This window comes from Bos grunniens, chromosome 2, assembly GCF_055505025.1.
Source record: "Bos grunniens cultivar Pamir isolate PY7600 chromosome 2, Bosgru_T2T1.0, whole genome shotgun sequence".
Lineage (NCBI taxonomy): Eukaryota > Metazoa > Chordata > Mammalia > Artiodactyla > Bovidae > Bos > Bos grunniens.
In genome coordinates this window covers 77,578,099-77,594,933 of record NC_141166.1, presented here as the reverse complement: position 1 = coordinate 77,594,933, position 16,835 = coordinate 77,578,099, and the positions used below count along the sequence as shown (strand labels likewise).

At 38.6% G+C, this 16,835-nt stretch overlaps 1 long non-coding RNA gene across 1 annotated transcript in view; it reads left to right on the top strand.

The window, feature by feature from the left end:
• LOC147378263 (uncharacterized) overlaps window positions 1–15,699 on the top strand; it is a 223,278-nt gene extending 207,579 nt beyond the window's left edge. Inside the window, exon 3 of the long non-coding RNA XR_015151685.1 lies at window positions 14,580–15,699. This is a non-coding gene — a long non-coding RNA (uncharacterized LOC147378263). The remainder of the gene's footprint in view (window positions 1–14,579) is intronic.
• Window positions 15,700–16,835: the final 1,136 nt, after the last annotated feature.

Genomic DNA, 16,835 nt, shown 5'->3' with positions numbered 1-16,835 from the left:
ACAGCCTACAAAACAACTAACTAGTACTCTTCAAGTTGGCAAGATTCTAAAAAAATGAAGAAAAATGGAGGAGGTCATAGATTAGAGGAGACTAAGAAGACATGACAACTAATTGCAAAGTGGGATCCTCTGTGGAATCCTGGAATATAGAAAGGATGTTATTAGAAAAATAGATGGAATTTTTTTCCATTTTGTTTATTTATTTTTTGTCGAAGGTTAATTACACAATTGTGTAGTTTTCTGTCATACATCAACAAGAATCAGCCATAAGTACACTCATGTCCCCTCCCTCCCCAACTTCTCTCCCACCCACTACCTTTCTAGATTGTCACAGAGCACCTCTTTGAGTTCCCTGAGTCATAGAGCAAATTCCCATTGGCTGTCTATTTTGCATATGGTACTGTAAATCTCCATTTTACTCTCTCCCTCACCCTCTCCCTCATCCCATCCACCCCACCCCCCACCCCACGTCCATAAGTCTGTTCTCTGTGTCTGGAGAAACACCTGAAATTTGACTAAGGTCAATAATATTTTACCAGTGCTGGTTTCCTAGTTTTAATGATTGTCCTATGGTTATATAAGATAAAAAAGAAAAAAAAAACATTCAGGAAAGCTTAGTGTGGGATATACATAAACTTTAGGGTATATGGAATTTCCCACAATTGTTCTATAAGTCTAAATTAGTTCAAAATTAAATTTTAATCCCTCCTTCCCTCATAAAAAGCTCCAGAGATAAACAATCCAAAGGAACAGAATTAAGAGACAGAAAGAAATCAACACAAACATAGATATGTGACTTATAACAAAGATGACATTGTAAAGCAGTGGAAAATGAAGGTATGTTTATTAAAAAGTAGCGTTGGGTGAAATAATCGTATGTGGAGAAAAAAAGAAAATTGACTGGTGTCTCATATGCAATAGTTAATTTGAGGTGAATTCTAGATCTAAATATGAAACGGGAAATAGTATTTTAGAATGTAATATGTGAGAATACCCTTGTGATGTTGATATAAGATTTTTAAAACAAAACAAATAAAATAAAAACGACAAAGGAAAGCACTGTTACACAGCAAATGTAAAGTTATAATTTGGACTACATTAAAATTCAGTGCTTCTATTCAAAAATATATTCAATTTGGTGCCTGAAAAGTCAAGTCACATATTGGAAGAAGATATATACAATACATGTAACTATAAAAGTCTCATATCCAGAATATATAAAGAATTCCTGCTGCTGCTGCTGCTGCTGTCGCTTCAGTCGTGTCCGACTCTGTGCGACCCCATAGATGGCAGCCCACCAGGCTCCGCCGTCCCTGGGATTCTCCAGGCAAGAACACTGGAGTGGGTTGCCCTTTCCTTCTCCAATGCATGAAAGTGAAAAGTGAAAGTGAAGTCGCTCAGTTGTGTCCAATTCTTAGCGACCCCGTGGACTGTAGCCCACCAGGCTCCCCCCATCCATGGGATTTTCCAGGCAAGAGTACTGGAATGGGGTGCCATCACCTTCTCTGATAAAGAATTCCTACAGATCAATAAAAAAAAGTTTGACAGTTGGGCAAGAGACCTTTAATAGGCACTGCACTGAATGGGATACCAGCTGGTCAATAAACTCAGGGTATGTGCTTGACCTAATGACTAATGAGGAAGTCGTAAAGTAAAACCAAAAGGAACTTTCTGTCTTCCTCTTCCGCTTCCCCATTGCCTTCTCTTTCCTTCCCTTTTTTTTTTTTTTTTCTTCCTTTCTTGTATAATTCAGTCCTAAAATCATTAGGTGGGACAGAATAAGGAATGCATGGTGTCTACACATGCAGGATGCCTGTGTGGGTTGAAGCCAGAGCTAAGTAAGGGCTTCAGTGCATGTAGTTGACCCTCTATGCAGTGTCAGTCCAAACAGGGAAGGAGCCCATCCAGATAGAAGTATTTTCTAGCATTTGTTTTTTGTGTTCAAGGGGCCAGTGAGAGAAGAGCCCCAGTCAGGGCAGTGGCACAGAGTGGAGGTTCAGAAGAAAAAGGGGAATAAAAAAGTGTCCCTGTGGAAGAAGTTCAATGTGGGGTTTTAGAGTCCAAGCAGAGTGAGGAGGGCATCTGTATTGCAGGGCTATACCTAATGTTAGCTATTGGAGCCAAGGAAGGGGAGAAAGAAGGGGTCAGTGGAGAAATGGAGGCAAGCCAGTGAGGGATGCTAGAATCCGGCAAGATGAAAAAGGCATTACCAGAGGTGTGGCTTAGTGGGGAGTGTCAGAGTTGGAACAGGCTGGAGCAGGCACCCACATGAGGTTAGCTCAGGAAGGAAGAAAAGAGTATTATAACACGACATTACAACCTCCAGACCACAGCCTGAGTGTGACAGCCGAGGGATGGTGGAGTCACAGTAGAGCGAGAAGGGTGAGTGTAAAGGGGTTTCCCTTCAATGTTTAGTCACCAAGTGGTGTCGGTTCTTCTGTGACCCCATGCACTGTGGTCCACCAGACTCCTCTGCCCATGGGATTTCCCAGGCAGTAGTAGGTTGCCATTTCCTTCTCCAGAGGATCTTCCCAACTCAGGGATAGAACCCACATCTCCTGCATTGGCAGGTGTATTCTTCACCGATGAGCCACCAGGGAAGTCCTTGTATACAGGGGTAGCTTAGTGTAGAATGCCGGGGACTGAGGATTAGGTAATAGCGGGGTATTAGGCAATGGCACCCCACTCCAGTACTCTTGCCTGGAGAATCCCATGGACAGAGGAGCCTGGTGGGCTGCAGTCCATGGGGTCGCGAAGAGTCGGACACAACTGAGTGACTTCACTTTCACTTTTCACTTTCATGCGTTGGAGAAGGAAATGGCAGCCCACTCCGGTGTTCTTGCCTGGAGAATCCCAGGGACGGGGGAGCCTGGTGGGCTGCTGTCTATGGGGTCGCACAGAGTCGGACACGACTGACGCGACTGAGCAGCAGCAGCAGCAGTGACAATACACCAATGCGGATAATTCGTTGTGCATAGGAGAAATCTTTTTTGTAGGAAATATTGTTGTTGTTCAGTTACTAAGTTGTGTCCAACTCTTTGTGACCCTATGGATGGCAGCACACCAGGCTTCCCTACCCTATAGGAAATATACCCCAAAGTAAATGTTGAGGGGTATTGTGCTTCAGGTCAGCAGTGTGTTGTCAAATGGTTGAAGAAAAGTTTTCTTGTATTTTACTTTCCACTTTTGTCTAGGTTTGAAATCATTTCTAAGTTAAAAAATTTTTAAAGAGCTACAACTGGATAATGAAAAAGGGAGAGAGAGAGAGCGAGAAAGAGACTATACTGAGTAATAAGAATGTGGAGAAATTGGAACATTAACACATTGATAGGAGCATAAGCTCGCACAACATTTGGAAACCTAAGCTTTATCTTCTAAAACTCAGTATATGTGTACATTAGGAACCATCACATTCCACAGAACCTACTCATATAAGATGTTCATTTAAATGCAAAGGATGTAATATACAGAGGGCCTGAAAGACATCCTGCAAGCAAGCTTTACAGGGCTGACCTTATTCACTCGCACAGATTGCACTCTGTCTCCAGCTTGAACCACCAAGATCTGTCCTAGGAATCCTGCTTTCTGGAAAACTCACAGGAGAAACATTGAGCCAGCCTTTTATAACCCCTTGACTGTGTAATCAAGGTAGGTTGTCAGACCAATTAGACTAATTATAAACCAGCAGTGAAACCAAACCAAAAGCAAATAAACAAAAATACCTCACCCTGAAGGTCACTAGAAGATGCTTATTGACTTTAAATTGCAAATTTTAAATCTCATTGCTGTTATCTTGGCCAAGAGTCGAAAATCCAGATATCCAGTTTCCCCAGAGATAAAGACAGAGGTTCTGCTGTTTAGCTGGAAATCCATTCATATTTTCACATAAAAATAGATTGGAATATTTAAAGCATAATGTTTATAATAACCAAAAACTGAAAGCAATACAAATAGCCATTGGAAACAAAAACAATAAATTGTTGGCTTGTACATGGAATACTGCAGAACAATGAATAAATATGCACTACTGTTATGTAAAATAGCATAGATGAATATCAAAAATAATCTACTAAGTGAAGATATCTGAAAGAAAAAAATAGATGTATGCATGCATGCTAAGTCACTTCAGTCATGTCCAGCTCTTTGTGACCCCATGGACTGTATAGCCTGCTAGGCTTCTCTATCCATGAAATTCTCAAGGCAAGAATACTGGAATGAGTTGCCAAACCATCTTCAAGGTGTGTGTGTGTGTGTGTGTATACACATCAAGGTGTGTGTGTGTGTGTATATATATATATATATATATATATATATATATATATAATATTGTATACATCAGTCAGTTCAGTTCAGTTTAGTCGCTCAGTCGTGTCCCACTACTTGCTACCCCATGAAGCATACAACACCAGGCCTCCCTGTCCATCACCAACTCCAGGAGTTCACTCAGACTCACGTCCATCGAGTCAGTGATGCCATCCAGCCATCTCATCCTCTGTCGTCCCCTTCTCCTCCTGCCCCCAATCCCTCCCAGCATCAGAGTCTTTTCCAATGAGTCAACTCTTCACATGAGGTGGCCAAAGTACTGGAGTTTCAGCTTTAGCATCATTCCTTCCAAAGAAATCCCAGGGCTGATCTCCTTCAGAATGGACTGGTTGGATCTCCTTGCAGTCCAAGGGACTCTCAAGAGTCATCTCCAACACCACAGTTCAAAAGCATCAATTCTTTGGCGCTCAGCTTTCTTCACAGTCCAACTCTCACATCCATACCACAGGAAAAACCATAGCCTTGACTAGACGAACCTTTGCTGGCAAAGTAATGTCTCTGCTTTTGAATATGCTATCTAGGTTGGTCATAACTTTCCTTCCAAGGAGTAAGTGTCTTTTAATTTCATGGCTGCAGTCACCATCTGCAGTGATTTTGGAGCCCAGGAAAATAAAATCTGACACTGTTTCCACTGTTTCCCCATCTATTTCCCATGAAGTGATGGGACCAAATGCCATGATCTTCGTTTTCTGAATATTGAGCTTTAAGCCAACTTTTTCACTCTCCACTTTCACTTTCATCAAGAGGCTTTTGAGTTCCTCTTCACTTTCTGCCATAAGGGTGGTGTCATCTGCATATCTGAGGTTATTGATATTTCTCCCGGAAATCTTGATTCCAGCTTGTGCTTCTTCCAGTCCAGCATTTCTCATGATGTACTCTGTATATAAGTTAAATAAGCAGGGTGACAATATACAGCCTTGAGGTACTCCTTTACCTATTTGGCACCAGTCTGTTGTTCCGTGTCCAGTTCTAACTGTTGCTTCCTGATCTGCATACAAATTTCTAAAGAGGCAGATTAGGTGGTCTGGTATTCCCATCTCTTTCAGAATTTTCCAGTTTATTGTGATCCACACAGTCAAAGGCTCTGGCATAGTCAATAAAGCAGAAATAGATGTTTTTCTGGAACTCTCTTGCTTTTTCCATGATCCAGTGGATGTTGGCAATTTGATCTCTGGTTCCTCTGCCTTTTCTAAAACCAGCTTGAACATCTGGAAGTTCACGGTTCATGTATTGCTGAAGCCTGGCTTGGAGAATTTTGAGCATTACTTTACTAGCTTGTGAGATGAGTACAATTGTACAGTAGTTTAAGCATTCTTTGGCATTGCCTTTCTTTGGGATTGGAATGAAAACGGACCTTTTCCAGTCCTGTGGCCACTGCTGAGTTTTCCAAATTTGCTGGCATATTGAGTGCAGCACTTTCACAGCATCATCTTCCAGGATTTGAAATAGCTCAACTGGAATTCCATCACCTCCACTAGCTTTGCTCATAGTGATGCTTTCTAAGGCCCACTTGACTTCACATTCCAGGATATCTGGCTCTAGGTGAGTGATCACACCATCATGATTATCTGGGTCATGAAGATCTTTTGTGTACAGTTCTTCTGTGTATTCTTGCCACCTCTTCTTAATATCTTCTGCTTCTGTTAGGTCCATACCATTTCTGTCCTTTATCAAGCCCATCTTTGCATGAAATGTTCCCTTGGTATCTCTAATTTTCTTGAAGAGATCTCTAGCCTTTCCCATTCTGTTGTTTTCCTCTATTTCTTTTCAGTGATTGCTGAGGAAGGCTTTCTTATCCCTTGTTGCTATTCTTTGGAACTCTGCATTCAGATGCTTATATGTTTCCTTTTCTCCTTTGCTTTTCGCTTCTCTTCTTTTCACAGCTATTTGTAAGGCCTCGGTGTGTCTATATATTATATTATATGTATTATATAGACACACCTTGATGTATATAATATAATATATATATTATATAAAATATATATGTATTACATATAATATAATATATAGACACATCTTGATGTATATAATATATATATACACACACATACATACATGGATAGATAGATAATTTCATTTATATAAAGTTCAGTATCCAGGCAAAATTAATCTTTTGTGTAAGAAATCAAAATAATAGTTGCCTTTGGAAAAGAAAAAAGGACTGATAACAGAGTGAACATGAAGCATGCCATAGGGTAAGAGTTGCAGGTTAAATGTTATTTCTTGACTTGACAGATAGTTAAATGGCTTTACTCACTTTGTAAAAATTAATCAAGCTTAAACTTTATCATTATATGTACATATATGATATGTTGATAAAAGTAACTTTTAAAATGTTATGTGTATACATACACAGGTATGTGCACATACCTGTACTCAAAAGGCATACCTGCCTTTAGGGTCATTTAACTTAGCACTGAGTGGGTAGTGTTTCAATGTTTCTTTATTATTGTAGGATGTGTTTCTTTATTGTTATACCTATTAAAGTTTTTTTCTATTATTTTTTTGAGTGTTTCCTTCTCCTTATTTTTCCTGTTCTATCCCTTGGTGACTCCTTTAGGTGGATATGTGATTTATGGGTTTAATTTCCATGTCATTTAATTTTTTCTTAAGTTTTAAAATCTTTTTATACATTTAAAAACTTATTTTCAGATGATTCACTGAGGTTGATCTTCTATCTTACTAATTCAATACAAAGGTATAGAATATTCATGCATAGAAAATACTAGGCAGCTACTTAAAAAAAAATGAAAGATGTTGGTCTTACAGTGTATAGGTACCATGGTAATAGGAATATAATTTTGCACTTTTAAATGAAATATAGCACAATATATGTAGTATGTTACTTTAGTCAAAAATTTCTGTGTGCATGTGGTCTGTATTTCTTAGTGTATTGTTAGAAATGTATAATATTATTTGGGTGATTTGGTTGCCAGTAATAGAAGTTGGTGATTTGTTTGCAAGTAATAGAAGAGTAAAAGAGAATTTCTTAATAGTGGCAATATGAAATCAAGTCCTCCCATTTTTCTATGTAACAAGACCTCTGAAATGGCAAATACCACATTTTCTGCAACATTTCAACAATGTTATCAAACACCCAGGGTTTTCTCTGTCTTTCTACACTGCTATCTTTAGTATGCTTGCTTTTCATTCCTTCACAAAAGAAAAGGAGGAATTAAATCAACATTTATATTCGTTTGTGCTCCAATAACGCAACTAAAGGAACACACTAATATGTCAAGAAACATATTTTCTATTTCTTGATTTTGAGTTTATGGATTGGTTGAAGCAGTTCTACATCAGACTGTGGGTGAGGTTTAAGTGTGTTTCATAAGTCTTTCTATCTTGGACCTGGGTTAATGTACAGAGACTACTTAGGACATACGATTTTTATAATTCAGTGCAAGGAAATGCATGATGCTTCTTAAAAGTTTTGCTTAGAACAGGCGCTATCTCACTTCTAGATGACCATGTGTGTTCAGTCGTGTCCAATTCTTTACAATCCGTGGAGTGCAGCCCTCCAGGCTCCTCTGTCCATGGGGATTCTCCAGGCAAGAACTGAAATGGGTGGTCATGCCCTTCTCCAGGGGATCTTCCTAACTCAGGGATCAAATCTATGTCTCTTAGGTCTCCTGCATTGACTGGTGGATTCTTTACCACTAGCACCACCTGGGACACCCATACCTGGGAAGCCCAAGCACCTGGCCGTTAGCTCAGTTGGTTAGAGCATGGTGCTAGTAATGCCAAGGTCATGAGTTCCATCCCCGTACAGCCCAAACTCTGCAATGTCTATGACCAATGTAAAGAGGAAACAAATAATTATGAACCGATAAGACAATCTACCACAACAGTCATGGCTTAGACCAATCATGGTTCATCCCCTCAGATTGGGAGAGGAGTCCAAGTTCTGTAAACTTGTTGCAATGTGCACAAAATATGATTATTATAAACTAAGCGAATAAGAGATTGTGGTTATTAACTAGACAATCAACATTACCTGACATAGTTCATATCAACATTATGATGGGTAAGACCTGGATGGAGAAGAGAAGGGGTGAGACAGTGTGAGACAAAAATGAAACAGTTCTGTGTTGACTTCTCTCTATTTAAGCAAATAAAATGGAAGCCTCTTCTAATCAGGAAAATGTACCACATTGGAAAAGTAACTCAGATGTAGATGAAAATATCACCAGTTTATTTATTGATTAAGCATTTTAATTCAACAATTTGGAGAGAGACTTTCTGTCTTCCAGGAGCCATTCTGCCTTATTTCAAAAAGGCTGAAATCTATGTATTTTGAGTATTTATTTCATATTATATCCAACAACTCTGTGACACATTGAAGGAGAAACTCCCAACTGGTCTTACCTTCAAGACAGCCATATTTTTATTATTTTAATTCTGGCACATCCACTGACACAGACTGTTCACTTATGTTACTGTCATGGACAAGTGATGCAGGGAGAGAAACACTGCTGATCTGTGAAATTAGACAATACATTAAATCTGTCTTGGCATTTAAGCCACAGTAAGTACCATGTTTAATTAGGTTTATGAAATGACATCTTGTTCAGGGCAAGGATCAGTATGGAAGAGAAGCTTTAATGGATGCTAAATTAAATGCCTAAGCTAAACTGTTTTATGTACAAGTCTGTAATTTCAGACCTATGTCTCTCAAATGAATCACAAACTGACCTCTTTGAGCATCCTGTAGGACGTAGTTTGTGTGACATTATATGGAATTAATTTTAAAAGCTTAGTCTGACTTCTTTCCAATTATATGCCAAAAAACATAACTGGAAACACTCTTTTTCTGCATTTTCTGACATTTCTTCTGTAATACTGTTAATAGATGGCTTTAAAACTAAAATCACAGTAAGTGCAAGAACCTATCCAACTGTTAATATCTGAATATTAGGATTTATCAACTGTAGCATGTCTAAATATACAAAATCAACCTTTTCTGGTTTTTTGGAACTGCTTAGATGTGGAAGTAAAGACCTCATTTCATGTGGAAGTGCCCTATGAGGCACAATTTTCATAAAGGCCATTTAAATGACTGTTTTAATTTGTAGACCAGACTGTGTGTGCCTGAAACCCCAGACTAATGAGACACTTTTTCAGAGGATTTCCCTTCTAAATAAACAAGGCCATTTGCACTGACCCAGGAATCTTAGTTGTAGCTAAAAGACTAATTAGACCAATATTATAATGGGCACATCTAAAACAGTAAAAGGAATATTCTTTCCATCTTCAAGGTTAGATGCTCCTTCAAATGAAATCTATTTATCTGGATTGTCTTTAATGTTTTCCTTTGCACCTATAAAGAAACTGAAAGACTTTTCCTTTTAAGAAACATTTTGAAAATTCATTATTTTTACAATATATGCATATATAAACTCTTCTATAAATGAATTCCCAAACTAAATTTTTCCCTTGGTAATTTGATTTAAAAGAAAATTAGAACAAATCATTATGAGTAGAATGCTTTCAATTAAGACATAATTAATTAAATGTGCAAATGCAGAATACATTTGGCTGTGCAATTAGATGACTGATTATACTGGAAATCTAATTTCATACTTAAATTGCCCACCACACCCCCATCTTGATCTACTGACCCACCACAATTGACCACAAGGTTGGACCTTACCCCTGGAGGAAGTGACCTCGGTGAACAGCGTTTTTGCAGTGATTTCTATAATCATCTCTTCATGTCTGTCTTTAAACAGTGATTAGAAACAGCATGCATGAAGAAGCTTCTTGCCTTTATTCTTATTTAAAATAAAACAAGATGCTTATTGAAAAATAAGTGGTGCATAACTTGGCAAATTGTGAAAGATCCCTTTTTATTCCATTGTACTTAGTAACTTTTCTATTCAGATACTCTTTAAAAGTCAGTTGATAATCAAAATGACGGACATGTATGAAAAGTTACTGAGCTTTGAATTTTTTACTCCCAATTTATTTAGTATGACATTGCAAATTGTCTTTAAGTTATAGATACAAGTATGTGAAAGCCACACTTTGCTGTTAGTATTTATGGGTTAGAAAAGTCCTCAAACTAACCAAGACAGTGAATTTTAGTGCCATAAGTAGTGCAGGTGGTGATTTAGTAAGTATTCTAACTGATGTGCATCAATGTTGCTCAGAAATAGAAGAGATTCCCATCTCATATACAAAGTGAAAGTGTTAGTTGCTCAGTCGTGTCTGAATCTTTGGGACCCCATTGATTTTAGCTCACCAGGCTCCTCTGTCCATAGGATTCTTCAGGCAAGAATACTAGAGTGGGTTGCCATTTCCTTCTCCAGGAGATCTTCCTGACCCAGGGATTGAACCTGGGTCTCTTGCATTGTAGGCAGATTATTTACTGTCTGAGCCATCAGAGAAGCCCTGACATACACAAAAATACATCTAAATCCAAAAATTAAAGTCAGTATTTTTCCTCTGAATCAGACATTGCTTTAAGTTTTTGAATAGTTGAAAAATTGGTAAAATGTTTTCAAGGATTCTAAAAAGTTAGTAATTGGGAAAGGAGGAAAACAGTAATGAAAGGATGTTTATTGAATGTCTATTCTGTCCCCAGCCATGAGCTACATATTCTTTTGCATCATGTCTGTATTTGTCAGTTTTTAATGTATCATCAATCAGCTCCAAGCCCTTCAGTTCAGTTCAGTCGTTCAGTCGTGTCTGACTCTTTGCGACCCCATGAATCACAGCAAGCCCAGGCCTCCCTGTCCATGACCAACTCCTGGAGTTCACTCAGACTCACGTCCATCGAGTCAGTGATGCCATCCAGCCATCTCATCCTCTGTCGTCCCCTTCTCCTCCTGCCCCCAATCCCTCCCAGCATCAGAGTCTTTTCCAATGAGTCAACTCTTCACATGAGGTGGCCATAGTACTGGAGTTTCAGCTTTAGCATCATTCTTTCCAAAGAAATCCCAGGGCTGATCTCCTTCAGAATGGACTGGTTGGATCTCCTTGCAGTCCAAGGGACTCTCAAGAGTCTTCTCCAACACCACAGTTCAAAAGCATCAATTCTTCAGCACTTAGCTTTCTTCACAGTCCACCTCTCACATCCATACATGACCACTGGGAAAACCATAGCCTTGACTAGACGGACCTTTGTTGGCAAAGTAATGTCTCTGCTTTTCAATATGCTGTCCAGGTTGGTCATAACTTTCCTTCCAAGGAGTAAGCGTCTTTTAATTTCATGGCTGTAGTCACCATCTGCAGTGATTTTGGAGCCCCAAAAAATAAAGTCTGACACTGTTTCCACTGTTTCCCCATCTATTTGCCATGAAGTGATGGGACCAGATGCCATGATCTTCGTTTCCTGAATGTTGAGTTTTAAGCCAACTTTTTCACTCTCCTCCTCTTTTACCTTCATCAAGAGGCTTTTGAGTTCCTCTTCACTTTCTGACATAAGGGTGGTGTCATCTGCATATCTGAGGTTATTGATATTTCTCCCGACAATCTTGATTCCAGCTTGTGCTTCTTCCAGCCCAGCGTTTCTCCTGATGTACACTGCATAGAAGTTAAATAAGCAGGGTGACAATATACAGCCTTGACATACTCCTTTTCCTATTTGGAACCAGTCTGTTCCATGTCCAGTTCTAACTGTTGCTTCCTGACCTGCATATAGGTTTCTCAAGAGGCAGGTCAGATGGTCTGGTATTCCCATCTCTTGAAAAAATTTCCACAGTTTACTGTGATCCACACAGTCAAAAGCTTTGGCATAGTCAATAAGGCAAAAATAGATGTTTTTCTGGAACTCTCTTGCTTTTTCCATGATCCAGTGGATGTTGGGAATTTGATCTCTGGTTCCTCTACCTTTTCTAAAACCAGCTTGAACATCTGGAAGTTCACGGTTCATGTATTGCTGAAGCCTGGCTTGGAGAATTTTGAGCATTACTTTACTACCATGTGAGAAGGTACAATTGTGCAGTAGTCTGAGCATTCTATGACATTGTCTTTCTTTGGGATTGGAATAAAAACTGACCTTTTCCAGTCCTGTGGCCACTGCTGAGTTTTCCAAATTTGCTGGCATATTGAGTGCAGCACTTTCACAGCATCATCTTTCAGGATTTGAAATAGCTCCACTGGAATTCCATCACCTCCACTAGCTTTGTTTATAGTGATGCTTTCTAAGGCCCACTTGACTTCACATTCCAGGATGTCTAGCTCTAGGTGAGTGATCACACCATCGTGATTATCTGGGTCGTGAAGATCTTTTTTGTACAGTTCTTCTGCGTATTCTTGCCACCTCTTCTTAATATCTTCTGCTTCTGTTAGGTCCATACCATTTCTGTCCTTTATCGAGCACATCTTTGCATGAAATGTTCCCTTGGTATCTCTCATTTTCTTGAAGAGATCTCTAGTCTTTCTCATTCTGTTGTTTTCCTCTATTTCTTTGCATTGATCACTGAGGAAGGCTTTCTTATCTCTCCTTGCTATTCTTTGGAACTCTTCATTCAGATGTTTATATCTTTCCTTTTCTCCTTTGCTTTTCACTTCTCTTGTTTTCACAGCTATTTTTAAGGCCTCCCCAGACAGTCATTTTGCTTTTTTTTTTTTCCATGGGGATGTCCATAGTTCATCAGGCACTCTATCTATCAGATCTAGGCCCTTAAATCTATTTCTCACTTCCACTGTATAATTTAAGGGATTTGATTTAGGTCATACCTGGATGGTCTAGTGGTTTTCCCTACTTTCTTCAATTTCAGTCTGAATTTGGCAATAAGGAGTTCATGATCTGAGCCACAGTCAGCTCCTGGCCTTGTTTTTGTTGACTGTATAGAGCTTCTCCATCTTTGGCTGCAAAGAATATAATCAATCCTTTATATTTTTTCATGAGATGCTGGGTCTGGAAATCTGCAAACTATCTTTCCCAGAGCCAGCACACAAAGCATCATGGGAATATCTCTTGGACAAAAGAAATCGCTTTAGCCTGAATTATGGTCATTGTCATTTCAGCTCATTGAGTTAGATATTTTCCTCTTCAGATAACTTTCAGAAATACAAACATCCACCAAAGAAAACAGTCTCCTTTCGGGTCACTGAAGCTTCAATATTAGCAGATTTGTCCCATAGTTTTCTCAACAGTAGTGGGTACTTTGTCACTAAGGCAACATAGGGATCCTGTATAGAACAAAAAAAAAGCATTGTAAACAAAGGGAAATAAACAGCATCAAAGCTTATTGATCTTGTAATCATTGTCTTATTTTGATCCTAGAGCTATTGAGGTATCTCTCAGTTTCCCTTTGTGTGTGGTTCTTGATCCAATTGTGGTCTGACCTTGAGGAGTTGACTGTAAAATCAAGAATATTGAGAAACAAAGATACCCAATTGTTAACAGTCCTTAACTAGGAAATTGAAAACAGTGGTTCTCAACCTTCACTACTCATTGGAACCACCTGGGAAATTTAAGAGTTGCTGATACGTGGGTACTATGCCTAGAAATTTAAAAAAATTCTCCAAATGATTCTGACATTCTAGTCAAGGTGAAGACTAACTACTCCAAAGAGCTATTAAAATTTACATTTATTATGTGCCCACAGGATTTATGATTTAGGAAGACCTAGCACAAAGAAATGGAGAAGGCAGTGGCACTCCACTCCAGTACTGTTGCCTGGAAAATCCCATAGACAGAGGAGCCTGGTAGGCTGCAGTCCATGGGGTCGCTAAGAGTTGGACACGACTGAGCAACTTCACTTTCACTTTTCACTTTCATGCATTGGAGAAGGAAATGGCAACCCACTCCAGTGTTCTTGCCTGGAGAATCCCAGGGACAGGGTAGCCTGGCGGGCTGCCGTCTATGGGGTTGCACAGAGTCGGACACGACTGAAGTGACTTAGCAGCAGCAGCAGCAGCAGCACAAAGAAAAGATTAGGAAAATTCATTACTCTCTTACTTTGCCAGTCAGCATCCCATTCAGAATCCATGCTTTTCTTACTTCCATGCCCATTTTTCCACCAATCAACCTTTGCCTCCTGTTGCTAGAAGGAGCTAACAGTTAAGGGACTGTTTCACTGGATGTTTAAAGACTACAGTAGTCATAGAAAATGTGAGATATCACAAAGTCCCACCTTTAGTGAAAAGGTGCAAAGAGAAATAGGTTTTGATGGAGAACTCTTTGAATGATGCAAGATTCCCTAGAAACTGTTTTTTGCATCAATAGTTGGTTTTCTGTGGAGAGATAAACTGAAATACAAATAACGGATGGAAAGTTAGAGATGATTGTTTTTTCTTTTCAGGACCCATATGTAGCCTTGCGGAAGGCAACCAGAAGAGTCAGAGAGGTATGTGGACTCACATAGCCAGGATAAGAGAAGGTAGGAAAATAAACATGAGACAAGAAGTAGGTATGTTGTATATAACATGATTCAATATTTGTATATATTGCAAAATGATCACCACAATAAGTCTAATTAGCATCTTTCACCATACAAAGTTACAGAATTTTTTTCTTTTGATGAGAACTTTTAAGATCTATATGTTTGTATCTTTAATAAAAGGCTCATCTCCCTCTATGAGCCTAAAACTCCAACTGCATTCTTTGTGTCTTTTCCCAATTTTCGACCTAGAATTGTGGGGTTTCCTTAAGATTAACTTTCGCTGAAGAAGGATTGGCAGGGTCAATGTGACAGACGTTTACTGATACCCCAGATAAATGGTTGTTAAATTTGAGTATGTGGTCAGAAACACCTGAAGGGCTTATTTTAAACAGACTTCTGGGTGCCACTCCAGAGTTTCTGATTCAGCAGGTCTGAGCCAGGGCTTGAGAATGTGCATTTTGAACAGATTCCCAGGTGATGCTCCTATGGCAAGCTGTTTGAGGGTCACTCAAAGCCCCTAGTTGTTAATAAGCTTCAGCTGATTAGGACCTGTTGTAATGAAACACAACACTGGATTTTATCTCTTAGGCAAGTGCTACTCCAAGTGAAAACATTGCATTTTACAGAAAAGAACACCTCGAAGCGGCATCCAGAGTCAGGTCTCAAAAGCAATGCTAGACAGTTGTTGACAAAGGGTTGAGGAGGGTCATTTAGCCCCAGGATTATTTGTAACATAAAAAATACCTTGAAGTCGCAGATAGCAAGATCCTTGGAGAATTGTTGAGCAGACTGAGTTGGGTTCAGTGAAGGGACCATATGGATCTGGAAGAATAAATAAGATATTTATGTGTCTGTGCAGCATTTGAATGGTAATTTGACAATAAAATAGCAAGTATAATCCATCAAAAAAATGACTAGAAACACTAAATATTTAGAATTATGTTGAAAGTAAATTTGAAACACCTAAAATACTAGCACTTATTACCTTGTTATGGGTACATGTGGGTGCACACACAGAGTGTTATTTGTGGAGTTTCCCCAATTTTTTTCTTTATAACTATGTATATTCAATACTTCATGTATTATTATGAAAAGGTGGATTTTACTCTTTATGATTTTGGCTGGATTCAGATTGCACATTTAGTTTCAAAGGATCACTTAGATTCAAAGAATTTTTGACAAGATCTAAACTAATTTATGAGAAAAGAAAAGCAAACCTATTTTTAGTAACAGCAATGACAGTGCCATGGGATATTTTAGAGAGGCTCCACTTATTTGAGTATATAAATTCTGGTATGTTTGATAAAGAAAAACTTTCTGTAATAAAGTAATTCTGATCATCTACATTTAAACTATTGTAAAATGTTTATGGTGTTTAGATATGAGAAGAAATTAGACCCAAAGCATGTATGGGTATCCAGTATGAATTCACTGTGTAATTAAGGTCAATATAATTTCCCATAGTCTGTTCTGCTGGGTTAGCCAATATACTGAAGCCAATTTACTGTAGAGACTTCCTAATTTAGGCAGACTAATTTCTATACCAATTCAACAGCTCAAGATGCCAAATGCTTTTCTTTCAATTGAAAAATCAAAGAGAAAATCTATTTCTGTAAGTAGGAAAAATGAAAGGCAAAGTAACTATTTCTCCTTCTAGTCGTGATGAAGCTAGAGTCATCTGATAGATTCTAGACTCAAAGTGGTCTTCACTCCTTGATGCTTCAGAGTGTGGGGAGGATATATGGAAAGGTGCTGTGTATGAATGACCATTCTAGCTCTATTTTTTTTACTGTGTGCATAAAGTCTCTGGTAGAAGAGCACATGGAAGTGATAAGAATTTCTAAATAATTGAATGGAACAGGATGCTGTTGGAAACCCAGTTTTATATGCCTGAAAAGAATGAAGGAGAAGGGGGAAAACTGAGATGATTGCTAGAGAAAAATAGAGAAGAGAAGCAGTCTTGGTTAAGGAGGTCCCACCCTGCCTGTTTTTAACATGAAGTTCCCTAGAAAGTCTACATATGAATGTATACCTTTATTATTTTCTGCATATTTACAATGATAAATAATTTTGAGTTTACTGGTAAACATTAAAAGATAGAGGACTTTCCCAGGTGTTTATCTAGTTGTATCAGTACTGTTTATTAAGTAATCCATCATTTTCTCATGTAATTGA